We start from the raw sequence: 13,258 nt of genomic DNA on the forward strand, positions 1-13,258 counted from the left end.
CTGTTTCTAAACAGAGGGAGTGCCTGACACCAGACCTCGTTGCCTTGTAAGGTTCATTACTCCACAGGCTACTGGCGCTTGACAGGCCAAGCTTCTCACGTTTACAGAGCATGAGAATGCCTTAAAAATCCAAATTCCTAAGCCTGATCTGAGCCACACTGAACCCAACATCTGGGCAGCAGCAGGAACCTATGTTTTTCCCAAATGCCCAGAGTGATCCAGGTTTGGGAAATTCTAGAACCAGGTAAAGAGGCCTCCAAACATTTTTGAAACTTTCCCTCCTCCAGGGTCATGGAAGTGAAGTGAAGTCGCTCAGTTGTGTCCGACTCTTTGCGACCCCATGGACTGTAGCCTACCAGGCTGCTCAGTCCATAGGATTTTCCAGGCAAGAGTCCTGGAGTGGGTTGCTTTCCTTCAGGGGATCTTCCCGACCCAGGGATCAAACCCGGGTCTCCTGCATTGTAGGCAGACACTTTACCGTCTGAGCTACCAGGGTCATGGAAGGCCTACCCAAATTATGCCTGCCATCCCCCGCAGAACTCTACAGGCTCTCTAAAGTTTAAATTTCATTTGTTAATACTTGTTACAGTCTTAAATTTTTTAAAAAATGGGTTAATCGTGTCAAAAGGTAGGATCAACTCTTGAACTTTAACACTGACAACTTCACCACTGGGTTAGTTTGAGCAAAGACAGATCTGAGTTTGCCCACCACCACCTGAGCTGGGGACCACACTGTGCCCCGAGTCTCAGACTCAGCGATTCCCCTGATACCAGTCTGATGAGGTCCAGGCCGATGAGGTGCAGAGAGAGCCCTGTGTTGGCCTTCCAATACTGAAGTTTGAGATTCCCCTGGGACCTGGGGCCACTCCTTCCCACCTCTGGCCTTGGCGACTTCTTCATGACATGAGAGGACTGGACTTGGCAGAATACTCCTGGGTTTCTTTACTGCTGACGTTCTGGGATGGGGCTTCTCCACCCTACCTGTACTTGGGGTGTGTTTTTAAAATACAGATTTCTGGGCTCCACTCATGTACCAGATTCCAATTCACTGGGACCCAAGCATCTGAATTCATTCTTCAAATATTGATTAAGAATTTACTGTGTACCAGGCACTGGGGATATGAAGTGAACAAAGCAGGACATAATCACTGCTCTCCTGGGGGGAATCTATGGGAGGATACACACAAAGGCAGAGCAGTAAATTATATGGTTTGTCAGATAATTGTCGTGGAGCAAAAGAGGGTAGGGCAGGGAAGGCAGGAGAGGGATCGATTCTGATTTAAATTGGACATCAGGTCCGTAAGAAAGGTTTCTTCCCCCTGGCCATGCACCGTATGGCATGTGGGATCTTGGTTCCCCAAGTGACCAGGGATCAAACCCACACTCCTTGCATTGGGAGTGCAGAGTCTTAACCACTGGACCGTCAGGGAAGTCCCTGAGAAATTGTTTTGATAAAATACCTGAAGAAGTTAGAAGACAAAGGGAATAGCAAGTGCAAAGGCCCTGAGGTAGAAGCCCGAATACTAGAAGGAAACAAGGAGGCTCAGATCAGATAAGTCGCTCATTTATGTCTGACTCTTTGCAACCCCATGAATCGCAGCACGCCAGGCCTCCCTGTCCATCACCAACTCCCGGAGTTCACTCAGACTCATGTCCATCGAGTTAGTGATGCCATCCAGCCATCTCATCCTCTGCCGTCCCCTTCTCCTCTTGCCCCCAAACCCTCCCAGCATCAGAGTCTTTTCCAATGAGTCAACTCTTCGCATGAAGTGGCCAAAGTACTGGAGTTTCAGCTTTAGCATCATTCCTTCCAAAGAAATCCCAGGGCTGATCTTCAGAATGGACTGGTTGGATCTCCTTGCAGTCCAAGGGACTCACAAGAGTCTTCTCCAACACCACAGTTCAAAAGCATCAATTCTTCGGCACTCAGCCTTCTTCACAGTCCAACTCTCACATCCATACACGACCACAGGAAAAACCATAGCCTTGACTAGACGAACCTTTGTTGGCAAAGTAATGTCTCTGCTTTTGAATATGCTATCTAGGTTGGTCATAACTTTCCTTCCAAGGAGTAAGCGTCTTTTAATTTCATGGCTGCAGTCATCATTTGCAGTGATTTTGGAGCCCCCAAAAATAAAGTCTGTCACTGTTTCCACTGTTGCCCCATCTATTTCCCATGAAGTGATGGGACTGGATGCCATGATCTTTGTTTTCTGAATGTTGAGCTTTAAGCCAACTTTTTCACTCTCCACTTTCACTTTCATCAAGAGGCTTTTTAGTTTCTCTTCACTTTCTGCCATAAGGGTGGTGTCATCTGCATATCTGAGGTTATTGATATTTCTCCCGGCAATCTTCATTCCAGCTTGTATTTCTTCCAGTCCAGCGTTTCTCATGAGGTACTCTGCATAGAAGTTAAATAAACAGGGTGACAATATACAGCCTTGACGTACTCCTTTTCCTATTTGGAACCAGTCTGTTGTTCTATGTCCAGTTCTAACTGTTGCTTCCTGACTGCATACAAATTTCTCAAGAGGCAGGTCAGGTGGTCTGGTATTCCCATCTCTTTCAGAATTTTCCAGTTTATTGTGATCCACACAGTCAAAGGCTTTGGCATAGTCAATAAAGCAGAAATAGATGTTTTTCTGGAACTCTCTTGCTTTTTCCATGATCCAGCGGATGCTGGCAATTTGATCTCTGGTTCCTCTGCCTTTTCTAAAACCAGCTGGAACATCAGGAAGTTCACGGTTCACATATTGCTGAAGCCTGGCTTGGAGAATTTTGAGCATTACTTTCCTAGCGTGTGAGATGAGTGCAATTGTGCGGTAGTTTGAGCATTCTTTGGCATTGCCTTTCTTTGGGATTGGAATGAAAACTGACCTTTTCCAGTCCTGTGGCCACTGCTGAGTTTTCCAAATTTGCTGGCATATTGAGTGCAGCACTTCCACAGCATCATCTTTCAGGATTTGGAATAGCTCAACTGGAATTCCATCACCTCCACTACCTTTGTTCGTAGTGATGCTTTCTAAGGCCCACTTGACTTCACATTCCAGGATGTCTGTCTCTAGGTCAATGATCACACCATCGTGATTATCTGGGTCATGAAGATCTTTTTTGTACAGTTCTTCTGTGTATTCTTGCCATTTCTTCTTAATATCTTCTGCTTCTGTTAGGTCTGTACCATTTTGGTCCTTTATCGAGCCCATCTTTGCATGAAATGTTCCCTTGGTATCTCTGATTTTCTTGAAGAGATCTCTAGTCTTTCCCATTCTGTTGTTTTCCTCTATTTCTTTGCATTGATCGCTGAAGAAGGCTTTCTTATCTCTTCTTGCTATTCTTTGGAACTCTGCATTCAGATTTTTATATCTTTCCTTTTCTCCTTTGCTTTTCACTTCTCTTCTTTTCACAGCTATTTGTAAGGCCTCCCCAAACAGCCATTTTGCTTTTTTGCATTTCTTTTCCATGGGGATGGTCTTGATCCCTGTCTCCTGTACAATGTCACAAACCTCATTCCATACTTCATCAGGCACTCTATCTATCAGATCTAGGCCCTTAAATCTATTTCTCACTTCCACTGTATAATCATAAGGGATTTGATTTAGGTCATACCTGAATGGTCTAGTGGTTTTCCCTACTTTCTTCAATTTAAGTCTGAATTTGGCAATAAGGAGTTCATGGTCTGAGCCACAGTCGGCTCCTGGTCTTGTTTTTGCTGACTGTATAGAGCTTCTCCATCTTTGGCTGCAAAGACTATAATCAATCTGATTTCGGTGTTGACCATCTGGTGATGTCCATCTGTAGAATCTTCTGTTGTGTTGTTGGAAGAGGGTGTTTGTTTGACCAGTGCATTTTCTTGGCAAAACTCTATTAGTCTTTGTCCTGCTTCATTCCGTATTCCAAGGCCAAATTTGCCTGTTACTCCAGGTGTTTCTTGACTTCCTACTTTTGCATTCCAGTCCCCTATAATGAAAAGGACATCTTTTTTGGGGTGTTAGTTCTAAAAGGTCTTGTAGATCTTCATAGAACCGTTCAACTTCAGCTTCTTCAGCATTACTGGTTGGGGCATAGACTTGGATTACTGTGATATTGAATGGTTTGCCTTGGAAACAAACAGAGATCATTCTGTCATTTTTGAGATTGCATCCAAGTACTGCATTTCGGACTCTTTTGTTTACCATGATGGCTACTCCATTTCTTCTGAGGGATTCCTGCCTGCAGTAGTAGATATAATGGTCATCTGAGTTAAATTCACCCATTCCAGTCCATTTCAGTTCGCTGATTCCTAGAATGTCGACGTTCACTCTTGCCATCTCTTGTTTGACCACTTCCAACTTGCCTTGATTCATGGACCTGACATTCCAGGTTCCTATGCAATATTGCTCTTTACAGCATCGGACCTTGCTTCTATCACCAGTCACATCCACAGCTGGGTATTCTTTTTGCTTTGGCTCCATCCCTTCATTCTTTCTGGAGTTATTTCTCCACTGATCTCCAGTAGCATATTGGGCACCTACTGACCTGGGGAGTTTCTCTTTCAGTATCCTATCATTTTGCCTTTTCATACTGTTCATGGGGTTCTCAAGGCAAGAATACTGAAGTGGTTTGCCATTCCCTTCTCCAGTGGACCACATTCTGTCAGATCTCTCCACCATGACCCGCCCATCTTGGGTGGCCCCATGTGCATGGCTTAGTTTCATTGAGTTAGACAAGGCTGTGGTCCTAGTGTGATTAGATTGTCTAGTTTTCTGTGAGTATGGTTTCAGTGTGTTTGCCCTCTGATGCCCTCTTGCAACACCTACCGTCTTACTTGGGTTTCTCTTACCTTGGGCGTGGGGTATCTCTTCACGGCTGCTCCAGCAAAGCGCAACCATTGCTCCTTACCTTGGACGAGGGGTATCTCCTCACCGCCACCCTTTCTGACCTTCAACGTGGGATAGCTCCTCTAGGCCCTCCTGCGCCCGTGCAGCCATGGATCCTTGGATGTGAGGTTGGTCCTCCCGGCCACTGCCCCTGGCCTCGGGCGTGGGGTTGCTCCTCCCGGCCGCAGGAGGCTACTGTGGCTCAAAGCAAGGAAAGGGGAGAGTGGGAGGAGACAAAGTCAGAGAGATAAGGGTGTGAATGTCTGACACTGTATTGGCTTGAACACCACCATAAGGGCTTTAGTTTCTGATCTGAGATGGGAAACTATAGACCTAGGAAGAATCCCTTGGGATACTGTATGAAGAATACACTGTAAGAGGTCAAGGACTGGAGCACGGAGACCAGGTCAGACGCTATCAAGACAATGCAAGTGAGGGATGGTAGTGCTCAGTTAGGATGGCCAGAACAAAGAGGCCTCGGGGTATTTCTTTCCAGTCCTAAAATGCTAGGAATTGCCAGCCTAATTGAAGCAAGGAGTTAATAGACAGGCACTGCCTTGTGTGTTAAGCCAACAAGCATTTATTGATCATCAATCCAGCACCATTTACTGAAAGCTCTGATTCGAGGCAGCATGATCAGCACCTATTAGGACAGACAGTGGCTGCAGGGTTGGTGAGGAGGGGCAACCTCTCCCAGTGGGGACTCAAGGAGGGCCTCCCAGAGTGACCCAGAGGGAAGCGCCTGGATTTCTCTAGATCAGAGTTTCTCCAGCTCCACATTTTCAACCTAATAGTAGTAGTGTTAGTCGCTCAGTCATGTCCGACTCTCTGCAGCCCCATGGACTGTAGCCCGCCAGGCTCCTCTGTCCATGGGATTCTCCAGGCAAGAATACTGAAGTGGGTTGCCAAATGCCCTCCTCCAGAGGCTCTTCTCAACCGAGGGATCGAACCCAGGTCTCCTGCACTGCAGGCAGATTCTTTACCGTCTGAACTTGGGGCCAGGTGGTTCCTTGCCTTGGGAAGCTATCCTGTGCACTGTAGGATGTTCAGCAGCAACCTGGGGCTCCACTCACCGGATGTAGCCCCACCCTCAGTAGTGACAATTGCCAGATATCCCTGCAGGGCGACATTGCCCTCAGTGGGGAATTGCCTCTCTAGACAGAAGAAATAAAGTGAGTTAAGTCATCAGGGAGGGATGAGTGAGACTTGGGTAAATCACTTAACCTGAGCCTCATTTTTTCTCATGTGTAAAATGGTGCAGTATCTGAAAGGTTTATTGTGATAGTAAGAATACCTGTAACGCACTTGACATATGAAGGTCCCAGATAAATGTTACTTCCTTTCCATCATAACACGAAAATGACACCTTCTGACCCTTGTCTCATCAAATGATGGGCTGCTTCCGAGACTGGGATCTTTAGGCTCCAAACTAGGGCGTTAGTGTTTCTGTCCAGACAATGGCCCTGGGGAGAAGGGAGGAATGAAGCTAGATCAGTGGCTCCAGACTTTTGAAATTACCATGCTCATCCTCACCTGATTATTTTTTTAAAAGAGAGCACTGATTAATAATTTATTTCCCAACTACTCAAGGCAGCTGTCCCAGCTCTGTGGGGCAGGACTCACCACATGACCTCCTGGAGCACTGGCTCCTTTATCAGCTTGATGACCTCTTCCCATTTCAGCACGAGATGGTTCTCTGGCTTTCAGAAATACTGCGAGGTCACAAGGATCCCAATCTGCTACACAGGCTCCCAAATATCAGATTAAGAATCACAAATGGTTGGTGATTATAAGAGAGCGGGGATCCCCAAGCCTCCAGCACCAGCACCAAGCCCTGCAGCTACTGTGCCGGGCACTGGACTTGGGGTTTCACTCGTGTCAATGGCTCATTCGCTGCTATTGTCACCGTTTCATAGGTAAGGACATGGATAAGGATTGCATTAAATCTGTATTTTGCTTTGAGTACTATGGTCATTTTTATTTTTTTAGGAAGCAAACAATTTGATGTTTTAATGATCTTATCTTAATTAATTCCTTTTGTCTGTGCTAGGTCTTCATTGCTGTGTATGGCCTTTGTCTAGTTGCCAGAGAAAGCAGAGGCTACTCTTCATTGTGTTGCACAGGCTTCTGATTGCAGAGGCTTCTCTTGTTGCAGAGCACAGGCTCTAAGGCACATGGGCTTCAGTGGTTGTGGCTCGTGGACTCCAGCTCAGTAGCTGTGGTGCACGGGCTTAGTTGCCCCCTGGCATGCAGAATCTTCCCAGATCGAGGATGGAATCTCTGTCTCCACCATTGACAGACTGATCTTAACCACTGAACCACCAGGGAAGTTCACTATGGCCATTTTAGCAATATTAATTCTTCCAATCCAAGAGCATGGGATCTCTCTCCATTTCTATGAAAGTGTTAGTTGCTCAGTCGTGTCCAATTCTTTGTGACCCCATGGACTGTAGCCCATCAGGCTCCTTCGTCCATGGGATTTCCCAGGCAAGGATACTGGAGTGGGTTGCCATTTCCTTCTCCAGGGGATCTTCCCAACCCAGGGATCGAACCCAGGTCTCCCACATTTCAGGCAGTTTCTTTACTGTATGAGCTACCCGGGAGTCATCTTTAATTTCCTTTAACACTATCTTAGAGTTCTCAGTATATAAACCTTTCACTTCCTTGGTCAGGTTTATTCCTGTTTGCTTTTTTTTAAAATGTGATTTTTAAAGCGATTTTGTTTTTATCATCCCTTTCTGATATTTCATTATTAGTGTAAAGAAATGCAATAGATTTCTATATGTTAATCTTTTTTTTTTTTCGGTTGTGCTGGGTCTTCGTTGCTGTGTGTGTGTTTTCTCTGGTTGTGGCAAGTGGGGGCTACTCTTTGTTGCAATGTTCGGGCTTCTCACTGCACTGACTTCTCTTGTGGAGAACAGGTTCTGGGTGCAATAGTTGCAGTTCAAGGGCCCTAGAACTCAAGCTCAGTAGTTGTGGCTTATGGGCTTAGTTGCTCCACCCATGTGGAATCTTCTTGGACCAAGGATTGAACTCGTGTCGCCTGCACTGGCAGGCGGATTCCTATCCAGTACGCCACCAGGGAAGTCCATCTGTATGTTAATCTTGTATCGTGCTACCTTGCTGAATTCATGTTTCCATTCTAGTAGTTTTGATGTGGCATCTTTAGGGTTTTCTAGACATAGTATGTCACCTGCCAAGGATAAGGACTTCCAAACTCCCTCACCCTCCAGGTGAGTACACCTTATATGCATTTCTGTCCACATTCTTGGCTTCCTGCTCTTGCGTGTACGGAGGGTCCTCAGTGTGACTGGTGGAGTTTGTGAGGGTGGTGGGAAATAAAGCTGTGAGGCCCAACAGGAGAGGATGCTACTGACAGGAGGAATATAGCCAACACTAAACCTCACCGAGCCCTTACAGTGTGCCGGGGTTACATCAACTCCCTTAATCCTCACAGAGAGCCGGTGAGGCAGCTGCTGTAATTCCCATTTGATGGATGGGGAAACTGAGCCACAGAGAAATTAAGATTGCACAAGTGGTACAAGGGGACCACGCCTGCTTGTTGAACGCCTGGTTGGACTCCTCATGAGTGATATTGTTCATCCTCCCCACCGTCTCCAGTAGAGGTATAGCCCCTGTTTTACCCTTGCTGTCTCTTGCTTGTTTTCACAAAAATCCTAATCTTGCTTTTGCGTGATCTCACTCTGCCTCCTTCCGGGGGGAACTCTGGGGAGCACGGCTGTCACAGTGACACCTGCTGGCTGGTGCCGTATCTACACTGCCTCCAGACACCTGGACTCCACGTCCCCCGCGAATGCCTGACCATCCTGCTGCCCAGACACCACCCTCCCTCTCTTGGCACCAGACTCAGAAAGGGCTCTGCAGAATAACCAGGCTTATGCAGAACCAGACCAGGGTTCGTGTCCTGGCTCTGGCACCTGCTAACTGGGAAATCTTGGTCATGTCTTATCATTTCTTGATAAAAATCCCTCACTTGTAAAATTCCTCACCAGGCAGGGTTCTCTGAGGATCACAGGTGCTCCTGAAAGTAAGAGATGCAACGTGAGTTCCGCCCCCTGGCCTCCAGGCACAGAAGGTGTCCTCTCTGCCCGCCCGGGGTGAGTGTGAGGACGTAGGATTGCACTCCAGCCTGCGCGCCTGCTCTTCCGTCGCATCTCCCCACTTCTTGAAAGATGGCAGCTCCTGAATCACCATGGATGGGGATGGCGGGGGCGCTCAGGGCCCCAGGGAGAAGGTAGATGGGGAGCGGGGGTCAATGGGACTCCACGGGGAGAAGGTCAGTAGGGAGAGGAGAGGAGTCAGGGTGAGACAGAGCACTAGGGGACCAGGAAGGTGAGTTCTTGTCTCAGTTTAATGGATCACTTTAGACAAGCCAGCCGCTGTTCTGAGCCTCAATATTCCCATCTGGAAAATGACCCTCTTAATGTATATTTTCAGGCCATAAAGGGTAAGAGCTTTGGAAATTGTAAAAAACTACACAGGGAAAGAACTCACTCTATTTTGGGGTGGCCTGAGGCCTCCTTGACAGACTACACTCTGGAGCAGTCTGGTGGGACCTGAATCTCAGTTCCGAACCCCAGAGGGGCTCCCAGATGCCTCCTCAACCAGCCAGACCCAGTCTTCCTCCATCTGCCTCTGCAACCCAGCCCACCCTCCTGAGATGGCCACGGGCAGAGGACCCATTTCACTGTCGCAGGACTTGGCCTTGAGAATCAGCCACCATCCGCTTCTGCCTCCTCTCCATCCCAAGCTCCGCTCACCTCCCTGCGGCCTTCGCCCAGAGGCCCCAGGAAGCATCTCTGAGCCTCCACTGTGATAAGCACTGCCGTTGCCCGGAAGTGAAAAGAGAGCTCCCGGATGGAAAAGGAGCTGTTCCGGGTCTGAGGACCATCATCTCTCCCCATTCCGTGACCGCAAGCACTGGCCAGGGGTCTGGATGTCACTGGCACACTGCTGCATCCAGCCTGGTCCTGTCGATGCTCAGTAGGTGCTTGCTGAGTAAGTGAGAGAATGAACGAATGAATAAATGAATGAGTGAAAGAATAGCAGGGCGGATACTGTGGTTATTCCCTTCTACAAACGAGGAAATTGAGGTTTGGTGAGGCAAAGGGCCCTTTCCTTCGCCGGGCCACCCAGCCATGACTGGACTCCTGTTTTCCCACTCTAATGCCCTGTTCTCCTGCGGGCAGAGATCCTGCCTCTTTGCCTGGGTCCTGCAGCATGGTAAGAACTACTGGCCTAATTCCCTGGGTTTTAGGGAACCTGGGCTCCCCTACATCCCCCACCTTCTTTTCTATGGAAAAAACTTAAAAACCCTCATCCTGGCAGGGGGCAACACAGCCTCGTCTCCTGGGTGAATGCACATGTCACACCCCTGGGAGCTGTGGTCACCACTACCACAATGAGGTCCTCAAACCCCTCTGACCCCTCTAGTGTGGCCAGGTCACAGTGCCATAGCTGGAGCTTTGGAACAGACAGCGTAGAATCCAACCCCAGCTCTGTCCCTGGGAAGCTCACTTACCCTCTCCAAGCCTTAGTTTTACTTATATAGATGCAGTATTTGCATCTCTCTCTCTGGGTTGTACCGGGTTTATAAGGACCCATGCATCACTGTGCCTGGCACTGAGTAGGACCTCTATATATGTAGCTTTTCTGACCCATGTCATCAGTACAAGGTACGTTGACACCTCCACTATGAGGTCAATGCCAAGGACCACGAAGGACTCTCTAAGCTTGGACCAGCCAGGGAGAGGTGAGGTGGCCACGGACTACCTGTTCCTCCAGCCACAGCCCCATTAGGGTGCTTTCCTTTTCCCATCAGAGTGTCACCTGCCCACCCTCCTGAGTCCTGCTGGTGGCCCAGCCAGCATCCTTGGCCTGGCTCCCCAAGGCTCTTGCTCCCTCTCTTCCAGTGACCTATTGCTGCCTAACAAATCAACTCAAAATGTTGTGGCTTAAAACATTTTAATATATCTCACAACTTGGGGGGGATCAAGGGTTTGGGTGGGTTATTCTGCTCCATGGCACCAACCATAGTCACTGGGCAACAGTAGTTAACGAGTGATGAGTTCGGTCTGAGAGTCCTAGGCACCCACGAGGCTGCCCTCACATGCTTGCTGTCTGGATGGCATCAGCAACAAGACTGAGCTCAACTGGGCCCATCTCCCTGTTGTCTCAGGGCCTCTCCACATGGTCTCTCCAGCAGAATCATTGGAGTTTCACAGGGTGATTCAGAGCTTCAAAAACCCAAGGTGGTACTTCCAGTCCTCATAAAAGCTAGGTTTGGAACTGGTACAGCATGTCTTCCACTATAATCCATTGGTCAAAACAGCTGGTCGACAATGGCTGGTCGACATTCAAGAAAGGGAACCACTAACCCTATCTCTCAACAAGAGGACTGGCAAAGAAATTGTGGCCGTCTTTAGTCTGTCACACCATCTAAAGTCTCTCCATTCCCTTGAATTTAACACACACGTGTGTAGCCTCAGCTTCTACTGTGCCAGGCCCTGTATGGGGTACTAGGGATGAAATGGTCATGGTAGAGGAAACTTAAAATCATGGCTGTGTCTTAAGAAGTGGAGATATCCTTATATAAAAGATGTCTTGTTTCTGAATGCCTTAGGGGCTTAGATTTGCAGATGGGTTTAGGAGTAGGGGCTAGAAAGAATAGAACATTTTCCACATACAGGGTGAGAAGAATGTTGGGGAACAAACTGATACAAAAGAAAAATGAGAAATAGGAAAAGGCCTGGAAAAAACTGGAGGGGGTGAGCTGGATGAAAATCTCCCCATGGTGGAAGAGCTTTTCAGACAGATGTCCAAATTCACATTCATTCATTCATCTGAGGTCAGTCTACTGCCTACCAATTCTGAGCACTATAAACAGGATGATGAGCAAGATCAGTCCTTATATACAACATCACAGGGGAAGAAAACGAACACACAAAAACTAAAAAGACAGATAAAATAATGACAAATTGCTATAAATCTTACTAAGGAAATTCACAAGTTGCTGAAAAAGAGAATAAAATAAGAACCAACTTTAGATATAAAAACCCTCCTCCCACCTTCATCAAATCTTTAGTAAAATCTGCTACCCACACAAAGGCCTGTGTGAGGGGGGATTTGTGGAAGTCAGAGAACAAGGCTGAGTTCTAGATCTGGTCTAACAAAATGAGTACCAGAGACAGAACAAGATGGAGATGCTTCCATGAGCTCAACTAATTAAGCAGGAACAGGGGCTCAAATTCCAAGCTCCATCCCTACACTGCATCTCCCAGGATTTTGCAAACAGCCTGCAAGTGTATGGACCTCTACAGATATATGAATGGATGAGTCAAATCACAATCTGGGTTCATAATCTCAGCCCTTAAGGGGTCACAATCCAACAGGGTAGGCACCCTCTCCAAAACCGGAGCACATCAGAATCAGATGTGGCCTGTGATGGAGGCCTGGAGAAGGGACTTAGAAACACAACCTTGTTCACTGATGTATGGCAGAAATCAAACCAATGTTATAAAGTGATTATCCTTCAATTAAAAAGAAATAAACAAAACAGCAGCAAAAAAGAGAGAGAGAGAAACACAACCTTGAAACACGGAGCAGGGAGAACTGATCACTCTTCTGGATGAGTTCAGAGGAGACTTCCTGGAGGAGGGGACATTTGAGCTGAGTTTCAAAGGATGAGAAGGAGGTTGCTGGGTATCAGGAAGAATGAATCAGTTGGTGCCAAACCAGACAGCTCTTTCATAGAGACCTAACAACACAGTGGCTTAAGGAACACAATGTCTTTCTCACATTACAGTCCCCATGTGAATTGCCCAGGTAGGTGGCCAGCTCTGCTCCCTGCAGTTACTCAAGGACCCAGGCCATTCTCTACAAAATTGTCATCATGAACGTCTCTGCAACTGTCTCAGCTCTCACATCTCCACTTCCTGCTCCTCTCCTACTGGGAACTCTTGTCTCCACCACGTGTGCCTGTGTCCATGCTGTGGGTCAAAAAAGACACAGCATGGAGCTCACTTGTCTCCTCATTGAAGTCAGGGTGAACCCACATCCAGGCCCTTCCCAGACTGATTTCTCCCTCTTCATCTCTCAGTGACAAGGACTCTAGATTGGCTCAGCCTTCAGAAAGGCCCTCATACTGGGGAGACGTTCCAGCTCCATCCGCACTAGATCATTGTAACTCCCAAAACCCATTCCGATTGGACAAATGTATGTCATGTGCCCATACATGAGCCAATCACCACAGCGAAGAGAATGGATATAAAGATTGGTCAAGCCATTCCTGTACTCACTTCATCCCTGATGCTGTGAATGTAGCCACATCCTCACCACACTGAGTCAGTGGGAAGGGCACTTCCCTCGAAATGATCGATCTC

At 47.5% G+C, this 13,258-nt stretch overlaps 1 long non-coding RNA gene across 1 annotated transcript; it reads right to left on the minus strand.

Moving 5' to 3' along the window:
* Positions 1-5,496: 5,496 nt before the first annotated feature.
* Positions 5,497-8,933, minus strand: LOC129647899 (uncharacterized). Its single transcript, XR_008712563.1, has 3 exons — positions 8,867-8,933; positions 6,151-6,319; positions 5,497-6,010 (listed from the first exon to the last, which is right to left on the minus strand). It is a non-coding gene; the product is annotated as an uncharacterized LOC129647899 (long non-coding RNA).
* Positions 8,934-13,258: the final 4,325 nt, after the last annotated feature.

Source organism: Bubalus kerabau, chromosome 3 (assembly GCF_029407905.1).
Source record: "Bubalus kerabau isolate K-KA32 ecotype Philippines breed swamp buffalo chromosome 3, PCC_UOA_SB_1v2, whole genome shotgun sequence".
NCBI classification, from domain to species: domain Eukaryota; kingdom Metazoa; phylum Chordata; class Mammalia; order Artiodactyla; family Bovidae; genus Bubalus; species Bubalus kerabau.